We start from the raw sequence: 23,229 nt of genomic DNA, 5'->3' as shown, positions 1-23,229 counted from the left end.
CTCAATTTAACAAGTTAAAACATCTTCTACAGCTCCATAGACCTTTCAGCACACCCGATTTTGCAATTCTGCGTAAGTTATAAACAGAACGGTTGAATCTACTACTAAGGTTTTGATTCTGTGATCTTCAGAGGTTCACCCAAGTTCACAAGTCTTTGAAATTTCTAATAACCTTTTGTCAGGAATTAATTTACTGCTAATTAAAATATGCATGACAGACAGTTCATCTAAATACACAACGTGTGTTTCGATTATCTTTTTCTTTGAGCATCTGTTAGATTTGACGCAGTGTTTTAAAAATGTATTCTTGTCAACACGATATCTGCGGATGGTAATGAACAAACAGTGAAGCAGAGCACATACAGCTGAGGGACGCACGAGCACTGGCTTTAGTTTTTGAAGTGACTGGAGACTGACTGGCAGACAGTTTTAATGGATGCCCCGCCAGCACTGACTTCAGTTTATTGATTTTTCTCTGACTGCTAAATGGATCGATCTGTCCTTCCACTGAATGGATTGATCTACTGTAGAAGATTTTTGGTGTATCACTGAAAATACAAACAAAAGTGGTTCGCTCGCTTGAACATAACTCAGACATCAGCAGTCCGCATATAAATCTATCCGTACTTGGAGAGCATGGCTTTGCCAGGCAGTCGTTTTTATGTATTATTAAAACGAAATAAAATCATTTGCATAAACACATTATATTCTCTACTATCCTACTGTTGTAAAATGCCATATGTTTACAAAATTATCCCGGAGCATGATAAGTGGAGACTACTGAATGCGCACTCAATGTTCTTAATCTTATAAAGATATCTAAGGAAACACAATAAGGCAGCTTAATTGAGCAGTAGATCAGAAAACCAAGAAAATCTTCAAAGGGAACATGACGCGTCTATTTGCAGTGAATCAGTTCGATAATGAGACAGTTACAGTTATTATCCCCATCTCATCATGCAACCACCATTCCTCACTGTGTTAGTATTTGTTTTACCTAAGGGATGAAAACCTTTTGTGTTACATTAGTGCAGAACCAGAGATAACAGTAGTTTAGGGCTCAGCATCAGTTAACAGTGTGTTTGAAGAGTAAATGATTTGTTGTCATGTTGTTGAACTAAAACAGGCGTCTTGTCTAAATTCTCAGCTGACACACCAACAGCACTGATCCAAATTTAATTAGCAGAAACCTTACGCAGATCACACTCAGTCATTTCATTAAGTACACTTGGTAGTAGTGGGTTTTGACGCCCTTTGGTCATCAGAACTGGCTTTATTTTGCATAGCACGGATTCAACAAAGTGCTGGAAACATGACTCAGAGTGGTTAAACCATACTGACATGATGGCATCACACAGTTGCTACAAATCTGCCAGATTTAGATCAGGTGACTGTGGAGGACATTTGAGTACAGTGAACTCATTGTCAAATCAGAAACCAGGTTGAGGTGACCTGAGCGTTATTACATGGAATGTCATCCTGCTGGAAGCAGCCATCAGAAAATGAATACGCTGTGGTCATAAAAGGATGGACATGGTCAGGAACAACAGGTAGGCTGTGGCATTCTCCGTTTGTTACTAAGGAGCACAAAGTGTTCCAAGAAAATATATCCTACACATTTACACCACCAGCATCCTGAACTGCTGGTATGAGGCACAATGGAGCTTTGATTTCATTTTGTTTGAACTGTACCATCCAAATGTTGGATGAGAAATCAAAACTCATCTGGTGTTGTCTTCTGCTGCTGTAGTCCATCTGCCTCAAAGTTTGATGTGCTGCGCATTCGCAGATGCTCCTCTGGATACCTTGGTTGTAATGATTGGTTACCTTCCTATCAGCTCAAAGCAGCCCGGCCATTCTTCTCTGACCTCCGACATCAACAAGATATTTTCACCCGGAGAGCTACCGCTCACTGGATATTTTATCTTTCTTGCACCATTCTCTGTAAACCCCAGAGATGGTGCAGGAATCACAGTAGATCAGCAGTTTGTTAAATTAGTAAGGCCAACACATCCTACATCGCCTTTCTTCCCCATCCTGATGCTCATTTTGAATTTCAGCAGGTGGTCTTGACCTCCTCTACTTTCCTGAATGAAGTTTTGGTATATAAAAAAAAAACTTTATACTTTATGACACTTCTCCCAGCTACAGCCCACTAAGATGACCTGGAGCATATAAACAGTGATTTTTTTTGCTGATAACAAAGAAAATCCTAATATGGCAGATTTATTAAATCAAATCAAATCAAATCACTTTTATTGTCACATCACATGTGCAGGTACATTGGTACAGTACATGTGAGTGAAATTCTTGTGTGCGAGCTTCACAAGCAACAGAGTTGTGCAAAATACAATAATGTAAACAAGCAAAATACAAGAATGGCTACATCTGAAACTAATAAATATATGTACAATATATAATAGTATATGCATTTCTGGATGTGTATACTAAATATTTTTCTACGTGTGTGTGTGTGTGTGTGTGTGTGTGTGTGTGTGTGTGTGTATACACATATTTTACAAATTAAATAGAGTAAACAATAAATAAAATATATAAAAATATACAGAGTTGAGACATGTGCAAAACAGTGGCATTACTGTACAGTATGGAGTGCATAATGTTGAAGTTCCAGTAGTGAAGCTGAGGTGTCTATGACGTGTTCAGCAGTCTGATGGCCTGATGGAAAAAGCTGTCTCTCAGTCTGCTGGTACGGGACCGGATGCTGCAGAACCTCCTTCCTGATGGAAGCAGTCTGAACAGTTTATGGCTGGGGTGACTGGAGTCCTTGATGATCCTCCCCGCTTTCCTCAGGCACCGCTTCCTGTAGATGTCTTGGAGGGAGGGAAGCTCACCTCCAATTATCCGTTCAGAGCACCGCACTACTCGCTGGAGAGCTTTGCAGTTGTAGGCGGTGCTGTTGCCATACCAGGTGGTGATGCATCCAGTGAGGATGCTCTCAATGGCACAGTGATAGAAGGTCCTGAGGATGCGGGGGCTCATGCCGAATCTTTTCAGTCTCCTGAGAAAGAAGAGGCGCTGCTGCGCCTTCTTCACTGTTTTGTTTGTGTGTACTGACCACGTAAGATCCTCAGTCAGGTGTGCACCAAGGAACCGGAAGCTGCTCACTCTCTCCACAGCAGCGCCGTTGATGGTGATGGGGGTGTGTACTTCTCTGCACCTCCGGAAGTCCACTATCAACTCCTTTGTCTTTGCGACGTTGAGGGTGAGATGGTTGTCTTGACACCAGTGGGTCAGGGCGCTGACCTCCTCCCTGTAAGCCATCTCATCACCATTGGTGATAAGACCCACCACTGTAGTGTCGTCCGCAAACTTATTAAGCGATTCTTTCCCGGTGTTTTGCAGGGAAAAGTAGCTATCTGAACTCAAACCTATAAGATTGTACCATGTTGATTGTACCTAATGTTTTACTTTTGTAGGAAGTATGAATATGAGTTGATGATTAAATTATTTCCTTTCTGTCTCCTCTTCCACCTACTTCTGTATGTTAAAATATACACAAAATGTTCATTTGCAGATGTAGAGTTACACATGAAATATGGGCCATTTTAAATGCCTGCGCTTATTAAACGTTGTTACACTAATGAATATGCGCATTCAAGCTACACGAAATGAAACCTTAATGGTCCTCAAGGGTATGTTCAAGAGGTTTTTCCTTTTTTCTGCTATTATCATATTCCACTGCATCTCCTTTGTGAATAATTATACCATTGTGACACTGACTGTTGAATTCTTAAAAGCACTTTGCTGTACAGCACAGCTCTGAGGGTGTGGAGCCAATCTTTAAGGAAAACAGCAGACTTCACCTTCAATAGATGACTTTTCTTCAAAACATCTGATCTTAGACATTCAAATATCAGATATCGTATGGGGAAATGTGAACGCAGGAGATAGCTATCTCTAAGGAGGTTCTGTGGAATGAAGTAATCTAAATGCATTTCTGCTCCGACAAAGCCGACTTTGACCAAGGCCTTCATTTGGCTTATAGAAATGTTGCAGTTGCCAGAATGATCAATAACCCCATTAACACTACAAAAAGAAAACATACTCCATCCACTTTTTGGGGGACTCTTCTAAAGGGTCTGCTCTGGGAATTTATTTGGATAAATGCACTCAGTTAAATGTGTGTGTGTGTGTGTGTGTGTGTGTGTGTGTGTGTGTGTGTGTGTGTGTGTGTGTGTGTGTGTGTGTGTGTGTGTGTGTGTGTCAGCATGTACGCCTTTGTGTGTAAAAGTAGAAGCAGCTAAATGAAATGATTCAATCACATGCTGCACACACTGCAGCTATGACAGATGAACATTTATCCAGAACACCTGGGGAAAAATGTTTTCTTTACAAGTTCACAGAACAGCTCACTGGTATACAGTAGCACAGCAGACTCGTAGGGGGATAAATTGTTCTTGTTCCCAAACATTTCATTACTTCATTACCATATTAAAGTCATACACCACTGCACTAGTCTTTGCAAACCAGCGAAGAGTCTCAAGTCATATAGAAAGGCAGCTGAAGCTGCCTGAAGAAAAAAGAGACAGTAATGTAATCAACTAACAGGCAACTCACTCACTAACAGACTGACAGTGTCATCACTGGAGCCACATGACTGGAACAGTTAGAACATTTAGGAACAAGGTATATTAAATTTGATTTTCTAAGCAGGCTATATTGAACATCATAGAGTCCTTATAAACTTGTCACAGCTCCCTGGTGGGAAAAGTCAATAAAGCAAAGGCTTTCTGTAAATTTATCTCTAGCATTTCAGTTGTGGTTTTTGGCTACATATGAGATAAACTAATATAAAATGATTTATCAGCCCCACAAACTGATCAAGGGTAGACATTAAAACACATCTCAATGAGGGCTGGAAATTGGGATGACCAGTGTTTGCTAGTTCTCTGACATTTTACAGACTAAATAATTCATTATTCTTTTTATAATGAAAAATTAATGAATAATTAACGATGAAAAGAAAAAAACAAAACAAAACAAACCCTCACAAAAAAAGAGGCTATGTCTATTTAGGTCACAGGCAGGAGATAATAAGGAGATAAACACTGGAGATATCCAAAACAGGAAGGCTGCTGAACCTGCCTGAAAGAAAATGTTATTGAGATGTGCAGTGGGGCGGACTAATGGATATCATGTAGATTGACATTTTAAAGGAACAAAGCAGTCGGGCCACAACTGATTAATAACAGGTTTTCCTCCATCCAGAAAGATGCTTATTAAAACATGAATTTTTAATGAATCAGTCATCAAAACGTTGTCCACCGTCGTCCAGCTGTAATTTGTTGAAGCTTTTAGACGATGGTATCTCTTTGGCCTGAAAGAGAGGTGGTAAAAAGACCCTGGCTGGCAAATATATGGCATAACCATAATTTCCAAATAACTAACGGATTTGTTACAGTTCTGATTTACATTTAAATGAAAACCTTTTATCTGCTAGTCTAACTGCTAATGAACAAATTCGGCTTTGACAGATGTGACTCCTCTGTCCTTCATAAATGGAGCGAATCAGCGCTATAATATTGCATCCTACACTTACAAACACTTGAAAATAAATCAAGAACAAAAATGTGTGTTTATACTGTTACTCCTCTTGCTACATTATCCCTTTTTGTACATAAATGCGCAAAAAGAGGTCAAGATGGTAAATAGGAGTAGGTTAGAAAAGGTGCAATCTTTTGTGTCTGTCGGGGTGAATATAAACACTATCGCTTGTGCACAGATCAAATTACTGACAACGCTTTGTTCTAAAAAAGGAACGTAACATTTGTATATAATGCAAAGTTATGGGTCTGGATCACAGAAGGTAATTAGTATCTATATATTGCCACTTTAACATTTGATATAGATATCTTACTCTTAATAATATGCTGCTGAGCTTATGTTACTAATTAAAACAATTGAAATAGCGAACATGATTTTGCAGACATGTTTTCAGTGTTTGTAGGTAACTCTTTGTTTGCTCTGGTTTTAGACAACTAGTGTTAAAATGTTTCAAAAGAAGCGAGTTGAGTTGGTAAACTCTTTTAGGTACTAAAGAGTTATTTCATTTAAACATTTGTTTTGTTTTTTTACCTTATATGAATAAAAAATGGCAGACTGCTAATTTATGAGCTAACATTTGATAGCTTGGTTAGCAAGCTGCATTCATGAACAGTGTGTTTGTGCAACTCACAAACACAAAGAGCTAATTAGTGCCATTAGTGCCAGTTTCCCCCAAATTGAAAATTATAATTTAATGTCTTTTTTTAAAAATTGGGGTGTTATATAAATTACCCATTGGCACACTGGAATAAAGTGGAAGGAAAAAACAAATTATACTGATTATAAGCAGTGTGTAAGTAATTATTGCCAGTCGGATCATTTTTTTCAAATAGTATGTTAGTAACATTGAGCCAACTCATGGACCTCTCCAGTCTGACAGTCCCCCATTATAACTCTAAGCTCACCTTCCTGCCTCAACACACCAGCCAACAGGCTTCTTCTTTTCAGCCACATGCTCTTCTTTATTTAAGATTTACTGACATTAAACCAATATCTTCATAATTAACCTGAACACCAGATCAGTTCTGGGGTTCTGTTTCTTGCATTTGTGACAGTATAAAACTTAATCCACTCGCATCAGCAGGTCACTCTAACAGCAAAGTCCTTTCCTGCTGTTACAAGCAAGTAAGCATGTTTTAAATTAGTTCTATGACACACCAAGACAAAGAAAATGCCAACATGCTGCATCGTGACTACAGCGGATATGTTTCTTGATCATAAAAACGGTTTTGATGTTAGCATGTTAAATGTCAAAGTTTATGACAAAACAATTAGAAAAAGACTGAACAAGTATAGCAAAGTTAGTTCTGAAGAGACCAAAAGACTCCTGGAACAATATCCTATAAAGTCTGAGGAAAGACCAAAATGGTAATATTTGGGGAAAACAAACACATTAACACAAACTCCTGAGTTGACCATCAGTTCCTCTGTAAACTGGGTCATGCATCAGGGCAACAATCCCAAGCACACTGTGCAACTCAATGTCAGAAAAAGAAAAGAATTGAGGTGTTGCAATGGTCCAGTCAAAGTCCAGACTTGAACCTCTTTAGAATGCTTTTGTGGGACCGTAATAGAGCAGTGTACTAATGCCCACAAACCTCAATGAACTGAAGCAACATTGTAAAGATCAGTGAGACAAAATGTCCCTGCAATCCTATGAGTGACTGATAAAGTCATATAGATAAAGATTACTGTAAGGCAGACCTTCCCAAAGTGTGGGGCCCACCTCCTAGGGGGGGGGGCGCAGACCCATTGCAGGGGGGGGTCGCGGTATGAAAAAGGGAGGGGGGAGGCTTGGACTGCCACACAAACGCAAAGCAGGAAATGAAGCATCGCTGAATATGTTTCCAAACCAACTTCATTCTAAGCCAAAGACTAGAAAATATGGTGAAGCATATCTTCCCTTTGATTTCACCTGTACAAGTGCCGAGGTAGGTCTCCCCTGCAGAATTGGTCTTTCCTTCGTCGGGAGCACCGCCGGGCTCTTCAAATCACAGACAAACAGTATCTCACATTCTTGATTTTTAGTTCACAAACACTTCTCATAATGACTAACTACTCCTGACATTTTGGAGATGTTAGCTCTTTATACAGTAAAGTTACAGTGGGATACAAATAATATCAGGCTGATCCTGCCACGATTTGTTCCCCTGGTTCAAATCACAGACAAACATTGTCCCACAGCTGTTTATGTTTTTAAACCTATTTTGCACAGAGAGGCATTTTTTGAAAAATGTATTGATAGCAATGTTGAATATTATTACACAGGAAAAAAACAACTACATGTAAAATAATTACACTGTGATGCCTTTGCTTTTGTAAATGGAGGGACAGTAACTGCGTGTGTGTATGTAAGCGTGTAAAAACTGCAGATAGTCAGATTAACAGTATTTTGTCTCTATCAGCCATTCTGCAATTCATCTCATGTAAACAATAACGTGGCGCACAGCGTGACGTGAAAAAAGGCACATACCTTTGACGTTGCATGACGAACTCTGTATTCCTTGTCCACAGGGAAATACAAAAAAGGAGTTTTAAAAAAATCTCAGTTTTCGGTGATTCGAAACGCCGTTTACGTGTGGACGAAACAGCTGCATTTTCAAAAATACCCGTGTAGGTGCGGACGTAGCGTAAAAGAGTTAGTAGTGTATTTTATTACTACCTGTAATTTATTGCAGATTGCTTGTATTTGCTTAATTGTTTACTAAATGTTTGAGGTGAGAAATAAACTGCAATGAAGCAAAATAGGTGTGTGTGTGGTTGGAGGATGTGTTTGTGCGCGAGCGCGTACATCATTCTTGTAAAACAAAGGGGGGCCTAGCAAAAAAAGTTTGGGAACCACTGCTGTAAGGTAAGTTATTTTTTGCAAGTTAATGGATCGTGGAATCACCTGCTGAATTTGTGCATTTGCTCACATGCAAAGAAATAAACAGTCTACAATTTGTTTTTAACTGAGAGATGCAGAACATAAACCAAAGATCCAGGAAAAAAACACATTACATAAGTGTTATATAAATTAAGCTGCATGTCACTGAGTGAAATAAGTATTTGATCCAGTTTTTGAGACCCGCAAGGTCCCGCTGCTCAAGAAGGCAAATGTACAGGCCTATCTTAAGTTTGCCTGTGAACATCTAAAAGATGCATAAGAGACTTGGGTGAAAGTGCTGTGGTCAGATGAAACCAAAATTGAGCTTTCTGGCATCAACTCAACCTGCTGTGCTTGGAGGAAGAAAAATGCTCCATATGACCTGAAGAATACTTTTTTCGCAGTCAAGCATGGAGGTGGAAACATTATGATTCGGGGCTGTTTTCCTGTTCAGGGTACAGAATTATTTCACTGGATTTAGGGTCCAATGGACAGGCCCATGTACCGTAAAATCTCGGACAGGAACATTCTTCCGTCCGCCTGAACACTAAAGATGGTTGACTGATCTTTAAGCATCCCAATGACCTAAAACATATCAAGAAGGCAACATAGAAGTGGCTAAAGAAGAAGCATATTAAGGTCATTTTAACAGAATATCTGTGGCAGGAGCTCAAATCTTTGAGTTGCCAAGAGGCAGTCAAGATTTAGAGTTTCTGTAAAGAGTTGGTCAAAATCCAATGAGATGTTTCCAGACTTGCTGACCAACTGCAAGAAACATCTCACAGCTGTGCTTGCCAACAAGAGTTTTTATATTAAGAATTAAATCATGGTTTGCTTGTAGATCAAATATGCAGCTTAATTAATGTAACTCAATTAAATGAAACTACTATTAAAATTAGAGACTGTTAATTTCGTTGTAAGTGTGCAAACTTATAAATTCAGCAGAGGATTAAATGATTACTTCCCCCAGTGTATTTACATTAGAAAGAGAGACAAAAACGTGATTATATTCACTGATTGTCTTCGTTATGTTTGTCCCAAGACCTGAATGATTATGATGATTAAGTACTTAATTTGCCTTAGATTTAAGAAATACCAACATGTTCTAATACTGTTGAAGCATAGCTTTGAAAGGTGTTTCTCTTTTCTCTTCTCTACATTCCTAAGGAAATATAATAATAAAAAAAAGCTGATTACCATGATAAATAAAAAAAAGTATACAAGCTAAAGCAACGAAGCTTCATTTTCACATTAACTCACGAAATCAATCAAAACTTGTGATGCTAATAGAAAATACTGACTTAGCTGATGGACCCCATTGAAGCAGAAAATAATCTTACACTGCAGTAAGTTCAGGGAAGGTGCTTTACCAAACGCTGAATCATGTAACTGGTTGAACAGAAATTAATTACATTAGCAAACCTTTACCATCATTAATTTAAGAAATATGATAAAAATCATAGGGAGACATCTACGGGAAAAAATATTTCCCTATCTCAGTGCTGATTGCACTGACACTGACACATTCTCACTTTTAACCGCTCTTACAATAACAAACAGCACATAATGTTGTCACACGGCTGACATTCAAACACACTGACTCGCACTCAGATCTACTACATAAAAACAGCACCAAGTATCTTTACGCCAAAAATATAACATGTGAATTTATCATAATAGCGTATGCATCACTGCCACCACAGACAGTGGCCTGCTGAAGTGCTCCACCACTGACACACCTTTCCTTGTCATTTAGCCAAAGGGGTTTCTACCAGGGACATGGAGTGTGACTTCCAATTAGTTTCCAGGAGATTTATTCATGGAACTGTTAAAATGTGTTAAAGAATGTTAACGGAGTAATGGATTTTAAATGACTGCCACACTGCAACGCTACATATAGCATAGTATGAGCATTAATGGGTTTTGTATGACCCTTTATGTAGCTTTAAAGCTTCATTTGGCTGATGCTTTTGCTTTTAATGAGACAAAAAAAAAACGCAATACATTTACCAACAGTTTATGTACACTTTAAAAGCGTGTTTGTTTTTGCTAACGAACATCTAAATCTCATTTGTAACGTGCCAGTACACACGTCTGTGCAGCTCTTTTCAACAATTCATCAAGGATTCTGGTGATTTTAAATAATTACTTAGTGCGGTAGACAGTTTCTATGGACAGCAACGTTTTTAAAAATGCCATATATGTGTTTACACGGGTAGAAAGTAACACAGAGTGTTAGAGCACAAATTACAGACTTCTTGATATAAGTTACATATACAACAAATAAATGCCACACAGGAATTTATTTGTTTTCATTAAACGAAAAGTGACATGTTACAATCCTTAAAATAATTAGCATAATTCTTGAGTGTTTGGAGATGGGCAGAGAACTCAAACTAATTCGGTGTTTTGACTGGCTTTAGGCATTTCGAGCCCTAATGCAACAATTCAGTCACTTGAGTTAGTTGAACCCTGACGTGAATCACCATTTGCCACAAATATGACACAATATCAGTTTTGTACCGCCGACTCATTAGCTGTTTATCACAATGCAGCCTTATCCGAGGCTGGCCCACCAGCGATGTGCAAGTACATTACTTGCTTTCTAGGACCCAGATTTTCTTGTATTTGTGCTAAAGAATCTAAATTTGAAATTGTGGGCTCAAATTGCCAACAAAGATACAACAGTGAGTGTCTACAGCCATCTGTAAAGCACAGTGGAGGCTCTTTCATGGTTGTGGGCTGCATTTCAGCCACTGGTGTTGGAGATCCTGACAAAACTGATGGAATTTTGAACACAGAAAAGTGCCATGAGATTTGAATTCGCCATGCATTACTATCTGGAAAGCATCTGATTGGCATCGCCTTAATTTCTCACAATGACAACGATCCCAAAACATACTGACGGTGCAGCAAAAGCATACCTGGATAGAAAAACACACAACAGAACACTATCAGTCATTAATTATTAATTAATTAATTAGTCTCCCCAGAGCCCGGACCTCAAAGTTATTGAAGCAGTGTGGAATTATCTTGACAGAGAACAGAACAAAAGGCAGCCAACATCAAAAGCATAGGTGTGAATATCCTTGAAGAAGCCTGGAGAACTGTTCCTGAAGACTACTTAAAGAAATTACAAGAAAGCTTATCTTAGAGAGTTCAGGCTGTGCTGAAAAATAAAGGCAGTCTTACCAAATATGGACTTTCAAGCTTGTTAGAATTTTTTTTTTTAAATGTTTTTGCCTTATATACTCCATTTCTATTTATGTTTGCAAATCTTTCAATAAGTCACTACACCTCTTTCCTATTTTCCTAGAAGAATATAAAGAAATGAACAGTGGCTCAAGACTTTTGCACAGTGCTGTACATACAGATAACAGAAGAAGCAGCAAAGTTTGCTGAAAGCTAAACCTAACCAAGCAGTGTTGACCAAAGAGAAAAAATAAACAAAATGTGAAAAAGAAGCAGGAAAACAAAAACCTTCCAAAATGCATTCGTGCCCAGAAAACCAGCTGCTCGTGCTCATAACTGACTTACTTCCTTGAGATTTAACCACGCTCATTTAGACCTTGTACATCAAAGTATTTTCCTAGCGGTCAGAGTACAAACACTGGGGACTGATGGAAGGTGTGTCAAATTAGTGTCTGATGCTAATCCAATACACCGATGCGATAGTGTATTTCTGACAAGCAGCACTTTCAAATTTGTATATGCATTTTCTAATGATTTCCCACACATCTCAAGCTGATTATGACTTCCTGAACTACTCGACTCCAATTTCTTGCCTGGAAAAATGTGTTTTTGACTGGACATTGAAAGACACTATTCTGGGTAATTAGTGTAAAATAAAAAATAAAATAGGATGTGAAAGATCAATCAGTGTCATCTGCTGAGCAGAGTGCTGATGGCCTGTCTCTTAAAATCTCTTTGAACTTGAAGGCAGTCTGAACAAAAGCTTCACTCATCAAATAACCGGCCTCTGCAGTGTGACAAAACCTCCAGTGTTTCTCACTCGGGTTCATTCATTCAAGTTACAAATATCACAGCAGGTTGGGTTCATATCAAGCAAGTTAGCTCATCGCCGCTAAAATCTCTGCCTCCATGTGGTTAAGTGTCAAGGAAGAATAGTTATGATTGCATACATGAAGGTCTGACTTAATATTGCAGCATATGGTTGTTCTTTTTGTTTATTTTTCAGTTGCTTTTTTTTAGTCTTGCTACAAGTTGTTAAAATACAAGCAAATGACTTCATCATTAAATGTATTCCACTTACTAACTACTCTGGGCTTCTACACTCCATAAACATTATGGAAATCACATTAGTTTCCTCAGAATTAATTGCTAAAATGAGTTTACATTTAAGTTGTGCTATCGATAAAAGGTCATCAAAAGTAAACAATGAACATAGTGCAGCCAGTCATTTTGCAAAGTTAACTGCCCTTAACTATGCAGAGTATTGTGTGCACTTTTACAATGAATACTACTTTAACATGCTTATTTCCACTTTACTTTCTCCCCTGCCTAAAAACAGCAATTGTTGATGACATTTAACCTTCCAGATATGAGTATGGATTTACTTGACCAGACATCTCAAATGTAACATATAGCTCCCTTGACATCTTAACCACAGTGCAGTAACAGAATTCAGAGTTTCTGCTGCAGTAATTGTCGAGAAAGTGTGCAGGCTCACTGTGGCTTTCTGTTGACATTGTTGATTCTGGTAGGGCTTCTTAGTGGACTCCAGGGGTGGACACCGTGCCAGCAGCAGAAGCCTGGGACCTGTATGGTGGCAGATGTGATGAAGAGGCACATTTAGCCAAGCTTTGTTCAAGCATGCTTCACTTTCTCTGTGTGTGCAGGGTAGAGGGTGGTTGGGGAAGGGAGGGGGCCACGATGAGAGGCAAAGACAGCGAGAGAGAAAATGTGAAAGAGAATGTGAGAGAGCTCAGAGGAATACTCACTCATTATGGCTGTGTGGAGGGGTGAGGGTGTGACAGGGATGAATATATCATTGCCTGCCCTTTGGTCAGCAGCCATCAGAAGTATAACAGATGGAACTGATGAACTGTTTCCATAGAGTTTTGGCACTTTACAAGCCGCAGTGTCCAATTATCTTTCATCATGTGCTCACAGGAATGCATAATACAACAGTGTAGACAAAAGATAAAACTGCAAGCTGCGTTTGAGCTATGTGACCCACAACAGCTTTACTATTGTTAATCACTCCTTTAAATAAAGGCTGAAAATGCAGTATTGAAATTTTTTTCCAAGCATACCTCAGTAACACTGCAACCGTAGAAAAAAAATTAAAAAGTACACACAACATTTTTCATGGCATAGATTCAATAAAGTGCCAGAACTGTTCGTCAGAGAATTTAGTCCATATTTGGTTCATATTTACATGATAATATCGAGCAGTGTCTGGTTTGCAATGAATATTCTTCAAATGAGACTCTTGCAGCTATTATACCCATCTCATCATTCGACGAACACTACTCACAGTATTAGCATTTTCTTTCCTTTTTCTTACCTAATGGGATAAAAATCATTTGTCTTATAAAAATACAGAACAAGTCATGGTGTTAGTTTAGCGGTCAGCATCAGTTAACAGTGTGTTTGAAGAGGAAATGATTTGTTGCCATGCTGTTGAAAAACAAGTGTCTGTTGTGTGAATTCTCTGCTGATACACCAACACCACTGATTCAGATTTAATTAGCAAAAACAATTACTTACACTATTACTGTAGGTACAGCTTACTAGTACTGGATTGGGCACTTGCCTTCAGAATTGCCTTAATGGCACAGAATCAACAAGGTGATGGAAACTTTTCTCAAAGATTTTGGTCCATTTTGACATGTTACCATCACACAGTTGCTGCAGATTTGTCAGCTGAACATCCATGATGAGATTCTCCTGTTTCAACACATCCCAAAGGTGCTCCATTGGACTGGGATCTGGTGACTATGGAGGCAATTTGAGTGCAGTGAACTCACTGTCATGTTCAAGAAACCAGATTGAGATTATCTGCTCTATGGGACGTGGTGTGTTATCCTGCTGTAAGCAGCCATCAGAAGATGGGTACACTGTGGTCATAAAGGGATGGACATAGTCCGCAACAATACTCAGGTAGGCTGTGGCATCAAAATCATGCTAAATGATACAGAAAGAGATAGAGCACTGTCACTACCATTAACCATTAATACATGGCGGGATGGCTCTTTCCATGCTGTTTACACCAAACTCTGATCCTTTTTTGCTTTTGTGACCCATCCTCTGTAAATCGGTTGTGTGGGAAAATCAAAGTAAATCACCAGTTTCTGAAAAACTCGATTTAAACTCAAGCAGGTCATCTTGACCATGTCTACACGCCTAAATGCTCTGCATTGCTGCTATGTAATTGGGTGATTAAATATCTGCATTAATGGGCAGTTGAACAGGCATACATAATAAAGTGACTGGTGAGGTTGTAAGGGTGCCATGACTTAATACAATACAAAGTACCAAGAGATATTTAACTCCAAATAATAATAATAATGAACCAATTTTGCATCAAGCACAGAATAACACTGTTTTACTAAAATGACTAAATGTGATTAATTACTGTCTGATACAAATTTTAATACTTTTTAATTCCTTAGAAACTGAACATTTTTAACTGACTTGTACTTGAAATATGAAAATGTATTAGAAAAGATTAAATGTGTTGTTTGTTATTATGTTAAAAAGACAAATTAATTCTTATCCCATCGGAAATGAAATGTGGAAAGTTCACTTGTTTAATTTGTTACATAAGCACTGATTTCTCAATCATTATAAGGTTCATATAACAGTCACAACATTGTCAGCCAGATCTGTATTACCTTAAGGGATGTGTACTCAGTAACCTTGACAACTGAGGCATTATGCCCGAGGCTTCCTGGGAATTCTGTTGTAGTTAAATACATTCATTTTTCTTGGATGACATACGTAAACCATCCCATTACACATGTGAGACTTGTGGTCTTTCATGGGATTGCACATTGCTGAGAACAAAACCTGATCTATTAATCATGGTTATTTTAATGAGGCTCACACTGTGTGTGCAAGGAGGAGACGGGGAGGGAAAACACACAAACATAGGCTGCACTGTACATCATCATTTCCTTTTTTGTAGCCCAGTTAGAACAAAAAGCGAGGACATGTATTTAAGAGGTGAAATTTATGTTGACATTCACAGAAACGCTGTTGAAATACACCAGTGGAAGTAGGTTAAAGATGAACATAATATTTACAGACTTACAACGCCCAGTACCAAGAGTGCTTATATTTAAAATACAAAAAAGTTGGAGTTCCATCATTCTCTTCTTGGCCTTCAGTGGCCGAGAAGAGACCAGAAAAAGAAACGTTCCACAATAAAGAATTCAGCGATGCATTCAGGTACACGTGTAAAGGTGTGTTACAAAGAAAAAGTAAATGAGACAAAAGATAAATCTACTACAGCTCTCACAGTACATTTGGTTACCACATCAAATTTGTTGGACATTTTAATTTCATGTTGACTAAAACCTCTTTTTTAACATTTCACATCAGCTGCAGTGATTTATGTGCGCCGGTTTCTTTCTCAATAGCCAGAAAGACCCTGGAGGTCCTTGCAGATATTTGCCACTTAAAACGGGTGAAAGAAAATGAAATTCTTAAAAAAGAAAAGAAAAGCTAAACTAACATCCAGAAAGTTTATAATGAAACAAACTGTGAGAATGTTAATAAAAAAAGAAGCCTACAGCAGAGGGGCACTTCACTTCCACTTCACAATTCTAAATATTTGTTCAGTCCTATTGACGATGAACATCTTTCTGAGGTGAAGACATTTCTGTTTAAGAACCTGCACTAGAGAGCTCCATATAAATAATACTCCACATTCTGCCTCACATACTAGTCTAGGCTCATACTGTGCACGACATGGAAAACATAAACCTTCAGCTTCTTCCTGGGAATTCTCGTCCCTGGCAGCAGTGTTTCTTTAGGGAAAACAAATTCAAGCACGCATTGATTTTTACTATAAATTTAATCTCATGCACGTCCTAATCTTGTCCATCTTTTACTTTACGTAAAGATAAGATACCAAGCACTTACACTCCTCATGTTTCCTGTCCTTGTATTGATTTTTGTAGCAACACAAAAACACAGAGAATAATGATCAGTTAGGATGATGGAGGAATATTGATCATCTCACATTATTTTCTTCTGTACGGTGTAGTTGATCCCGAGATCACGGTTCATAAACGGAAATCCCATACAACCGCTGGCTCCCTTTATTGCCATGTGACTGTGCCAAACATACAATAATGAGACTGCATCCACATCACCTTGCTGTCAAACTCATTTCTGTGCAATGCTATGTTTGGCAAAAGGGTCAGCAAGTCAAAGTCTTAATTTGTGGATTCATTACAGAAACCTCTGGTCTCATTAGCCCATCTTCAGTCAACAAACCTCATCGCTTAAAAATCACTGCATATTTCACAGATGAAGTGTGGCTCACATCAAAGTTTCAAATTGGACTTATCTGAAGATGGAGTAGCTCTAAATGATTTCCAGACCAACAGCTTCAAACCCTGCTGAAAAAGCAGCCAAACAGCTTGCTATTTATTACCTCTCCTCCTCCAGCCAAGGCCAAACATGCCCCAGACACCTGAGCACACACATGCATTGCTGATGTTTTACTTTGGTGTATCAGTCAAACAGATGTTGTGAGAAGCAATAGTTCAGCGTCAGGTCAATGCCAAAATTTGGTGAATGTGCCACACAGATGCAAAGATTCTTTGAATGGTGTCACAGAGCATTTTGGGAGGGGGGGATGGGAAAAACTTTTTGTTTTATTAAAGTTTTACATAAGACCTTGTGCTCAAAAAGTTCACGCCAGCTGTACTGTACACATTTCTATATATATATATTTATCTATATATAGAGATATATAGATATATAGATATACACACATATATATATCCTCATACATATATATCCTGCCAGAATTGGCATGTTTATTCATGTTTATTCACAACAATTTTAATGAAAGACAATAGGCACACAGTCATTCTCACACTTTTTGCAACCACCACGCATATCCCAAGCTGCCAAAGTAAACAAAAAATATATACCTTAAAACCAGCAACAAACCAACATCTATTTGACCCAGTTTATGTGCACTCGTTGAATTTCAGTGCGCCGTGAGAGTCGAGACTGCAATTTGCAGGCGTGTATGCTTGTGTTAGTTTCCCTCATAGTTTCTCCACCTTGTTGTCACTCTGTGTGTGTGACAGAGGGGAACTGGAGTGCACACAGCACAGTTCAAGAGAAGAGACAAAAGAGAAGATCTCATCACTTGAGTCCATGACCACTTATCAGTTATCCTACTGTAGGTGAAACAAAAGCTTCCTCAACAAGTGTTAATTTGGTGTAAAACTGCAGATGGAAGCACAGAACCTGCTGGATTGTACACTGACTGAACCTCAAGCTTTAATCATGCATTGGCAAAGCACACACTGGGCTTTAGTGGCAAATCCCAATGATTTAATAGAATTTAAAGATTATAATGCTGTAGTCATGACAGAATTAACATTCACTTCACGTCAGCATCGTCATCATCACCATGACTTGCCAATTTATTTGGAGGATTTGAAAACTGCAGAATCTGTATGGGCATATTTCAGCTAACAGACTTCTACAGTGCAGCGACAGGAAGTTGCAGAGACCTGAGATAAGCGTATTTTTTTTAAACTAGTGACTGATTGGAGTTAATTAACATAGGACCTGGTAGCAAATATAAAGTACCTAGCCAACTGGAGTCAATGTGATAGGCCATAGTGATAGATGTTGCTATGCCAAGTGACGGCAACATCAGGAAGAAGAACACAAGAAGCTCAAGAAATACCCAGGGGTGAGAGAGGAGCTAGAGATGTGGAAGACAAAGGCAACAGTGGTCCCTGTGGGAAATGGAGCACTCAGGGCAGTTTTTGGAGCACCCCAGCAGATCCCAGGAACAACATCCGAGATCTCTGTCCAGAAGAGTGCAATCCTAGGAACAGTAATGACATTCAGTCTCCCAGGCCTCTCCTCTGGTAGAGGACCCAAGCTCAAGGATAAAGACCACCCGTGGGCCAGCGGGGAATTTTTTCATACTGATTTGTAAATATTACTTTAAATGCTGCACTTACATTTTTACTATATGATAAAATAAATATGTCCACAAAGATAACATCGCAAGAAAAATGCAAGAGAGAAAAAGGAAGCAGGTATATACCCTGAATCTTTTGCTGTTGTGTTTTAATCATGTCAGCAGAGTCAGCCTGTTTCGATTTGGGCAAAGACGATAGCCTTCAATAAATGTCTAATCAGGATGAACGAAAGACAGTAAAGCCATTCGAATCGCAAGACAAATGGCTTTACTGTCTATCCTTAAGTTGAGTATTTTACACATTAGGTGGCCAAAACATTGTTATTTTGGCTCTAAATTTTGAGGTAATTCTACACAGCTTGTCAGGATGGTATCCTGGGATCATTTAAATCTCTCCTCTGAAAACAGAGAATGTCACACAAAGCCATAAAAATAGCGAGATTACCTATTGCTTAAGGACTGACCTATATATTAAGTGATTTTTAATTACAGTCATTTCTAATTGAGCACCGTGTGAGGATGCTTTCCTCTATCTTTATGTCCAGGGGCTCAAAGAGCAGTAAGTAAAAAGTAGGTGTAAATAATTAATGCACCAGCAGGCATGTGGGACTGACCACAATGTCCTGCCAGCAAGGCTAATAGAAACCCTCAAGCAGTATAGCATCTCCATATTTATGGTACACCCCCTTAAGCAACCACATAAAATTAATCACAATCTAATCTTATTAAGTAGACTGTTTCAGTGATTCAACTGCTAGTCTATGTTTCAAGCTAAACCAACACACCACCACTTTCCATTATAGTGTCTCTCCATTGCATCTGTGGTTTCATCACTAATGGAGAAATGATTGTGAAACCGCCCGTATGTTCACACTGTTATCCTAAAAGACACGGGTACAATTTACGTCATCGCTATGGTATATATGCCCATGAGCAACGCCTGCCTATAGTTTCTTGGGCTCATGCTTCAACTGCCCCCATTAATGTCTTCTCTTGGTCTCAGTGGTTGCTGTCTCTTTGTAGAAGAGGATGGGTCATTACCATTTCATAGCAGTGTCATCCTTCTTCAATTTAAAAGTGCACATAGCATTAAGTCAGTCTCTGTTTTCTCTCCCTCGAATGTTTCTTCACAGTAATGCTACTGTTGAGACTCTGAGACTTGTCATTTTAAAACAAATAATTAATGAAGTCTTTCTTAACTGATACAGCCATAAAAATGGTTTCCCAGGATAATTAAATGCCCGTGCCTCACTTCTGTATCCGTCACAACAGTTGAAGCAACAACTTCATGCTATTCATCTTTCACAGCAATATAACAAGCTGTAAAAAAAATAAATAATAATAAATCTTTGTGGAATTTATTATTTCAGTAGTTTGAAATGATGATATTTATGCTGTAACAGGAGCATTCATCCACCATGTAAGGTTATACCTGCTGAAGTCAAGAAAGGCAAGTCCTGTGACAAAGGACCTTTTCCCTTGTAATAATTTTTATTAGAATAGGCTTTAAAATCATCACAAAGAAGAGTGTGACTCACAGCTTCTACTTGTTACTACTTGAAACATGCCAGTTGTCTGCATGAGACCAAAATTACTTGTAATTGACACTAATCCTTGCTATCAACATTACTGGTTTTCACTAGGGGCTGAAGAGTGTAAGCCAAAGTAAAACAGTAGAGCAAGTTACACCAGTAGCCCTAAATTTGAAGGTGCTGAAAGAAAGCAAGTACTGGACACATGTGAGTTAATCACGTACACGTTAATGAATAGTTAATCGTTGTCCTCTATGCAGGGGTGACTGCCCGACATGTTTTTTGCTAAAAAACAAACCACAACAAAGACATCAGCCACATGAAAATAGCACACCAACACATTTATAACACATTTAAATATACAAAATTAGACTTGGAGAGAGATGTGAGACTAGGTGCCAATTATTTAAAAACTCCTTAAGAAGTGGCAGTTTGAATATTTTAAGCAACAATCTCTAACAAAGTGTGAGGAGTCTAGACGCCTTACAAAAAAGAAATGGTGGGGGAAAAAAGTTAATCTCACGAGGAATTTTAACACATCAAAAACGTTTCTACTATAAGCGTGCCCTAAAATATTCAGAATCTGCATGTAATTCAGCGGTGGCGTTCAATACAGTACACCTTTCTGCAATCAGGAAAAGCGTGCACAAGTCTGACCAGCAGAAAAGTTCAAGCTTTTTTTTATTGCAAATTCCAACAGAGCAAACCTAAAGTCTGTTAGTAAACATATAAACAAAGGCCATGGAATAACGAGCTAGCCTGTGAAATCAAATTGAAGTAATAACGTCATACTAAGTAACAGCATATATTTAGGAAAATAATAGGGTAATAGCCTAGTAAGACCATTAACAATGGATGCACTGTATATGGGTAGTATATTGAGCCATACAATAGGCTAGTCTAAATGGGCTAAAAGGGTGAGGCAAAACTATTTAGTATGATTGTACCATATTAAAATGCTGAAATGTATCGTCTCTTATATTCAAAATATTCATTTTTATTCCAGCACAATGCTTTAATAGAAGTCTAATGCTGTTACTGCTGTTGTTTCTCTATAATCACCATGAATCAGTGCTGCAGAAAGTAAACTACATGTTTCTATTTACTGTGATATTAGATTAAACCAAACATGAAGAATGAAAACACTTTTGCTGCCTCCTGTGTAACAACCATAAGGAAGGGCTGTAAAACACCAAAGTAGCTCTTTTACTATTATTTTTCTAATAGTATTATTTAAAATGTAGTAAGTATCGATTCAATATTCATGTATCAGGCGCTAGAAGTGATATAGCTATTTTACTATACAGTGACACCACGGGGGACTATAATTTCACTAAATTAGTTTCATAAAATGATGCAGCTTCCCAGACTAGGTGTTGATCTAAATCTTCAAATGCAGGCTCACAAAAGCTTATGAATAAATGTAAACGACATTTTTGCCCCAGTTCATTTCATCCTGAACAAATTCCAACTTTTAAACTCTATCCTATACAATACATTTGTGCAGGCCCGGTATGTGGCAAGTGGTGCATTTATGTGCAAGTTTGCATTGTTTTTATTCACAACGCTTGTCTCTTTAAAGTGCAAATATGAGGACAAACTCATGCTATAAAGATGCTAATACTGCGAAAGGAGTAAAACACAGTCAACAAGGAGAATAAAATCAACCTGCATTTCTAAAAGATGAAAGCAGAAAATCCTGTGCATGACAGAAAGAGAGAGTGTATTAATTATGAACATGTTTTTATTACAGAGAGAAAAAAACTTATAGCAATTTGTCTCATTAGAGGGGCCTGGATTTAAACTTGTTGAAAGAGTGTTGCCAATGACTGTCTCACAGGGATTACTTCTATGGGGACGTGTTGACTGAAGGCTTGTTTAGTTTTCTGCAGTGTTTCTTGCTGCTTTGGCGCCGTCATTAATGTTGAAAGATAACTCCTTCTGTCATTTGCTAACGCGAGTTTTTAATGCCTGTTCCTCTCTTACAAATTCTGACACTGTGCCCATTAAACTGGATCTCATTAGGCTCAAACGGTCCCTTAAATTTAAACAAATTATTTCCATTTATTTGTTGTTTATACAATTAGCATGATGATATGTTAATTTGATTCTTTTCTTCTGTTTCCTCTAAGGACATTGGCCATCAAATCGTTCAGTTGCACACCTTTAAAATACTGAAATAACACAGCAAACAAGACTTTGGACAAAATAAACAACAGGCAGTAGTTTGGGTTTAATTCAGTTTATAAATTGCTGCTGTCAAAAGTGAATTTTAACTACAGTTGTTGTTAAAACATTGCTACATTGCTAATTGTTGCTTGGCAATACAGTGGCGCCATGTTATTTGATACACACACAGATGGAGAGCTCATGTATTATAGTAAAAGAAAATATATATGCACTGAAAATAAATACATTGTCAATATCAGCTGAATATAAAAGTCTTTAAAGGTTTTTCCTTTTCTGCTCTGTCCTTGCTACTGTAATGCTCGCATTTAATGCTAGCTACTAGTCAACATGTTGGTCTGGAGCTAGCTGAGTGGGTTGCTACACAAAATGATTTGGTATTCAACTTTGCTGACAAGGACATGCCTCCTGCAATCTCTCTACAATGCAGCACATCTTTCTGGCAGAGAATCATCTATATTTCTATAGTTAACATTTTATTCCCATTTTAAAATTATGTTTTGATTTTTAAATATTTACTTAATTACTCATGTTCTCGTTCTTATTATGCTGACTGTTGTAACAAAAGAATAAGAAGTATATCTTACCTTACTGTATTTCCCTAGCAGCATGCACATTAAAGTTATAGCATACACTTTTACTTTGCTATTCTGTGTAAAGAAAATAAACTGCCTGCAAAGTGGCCATTTCACTTAGATTTTTTTTTTAATTAATTTTTTGATTCATCGTGTGGGTCAGAGTCCCCATTGGTCCGCAACTCTTCTGGTCACAACCTTTTGCTAGGAAGTAGGCCCTGTTCATTTTGTATATGCATCATTTACATAAACACTAGAAGACATGTGCCCTTCTGGGAGCAGTGGTTAGAACTGTTGCTTCACAGCAAGAAGGTCCTGGGTTGAAATCCTCGATCTGGTCGGTTTTCCCCATTT

Source organism: Maylandia zebra, linkage group LG1 (assembly GCF_041146795.1).
Source record: "Maylandia zebra isolate NMK-2024a linkage group LG1, Mzebra_GT3a, whole genome shotgun sequence".
In the NCBI taxonomy this organism is placed as follows: domain Eukaryota; kingdom Metazoa; phylum Chordata; class Actinopteri; order Cichliformes; family Cichlidae; genus Maylandia; species Maylandia zebra.
This window is presented reverse-complemented; position numbering follows the sequence as displayed.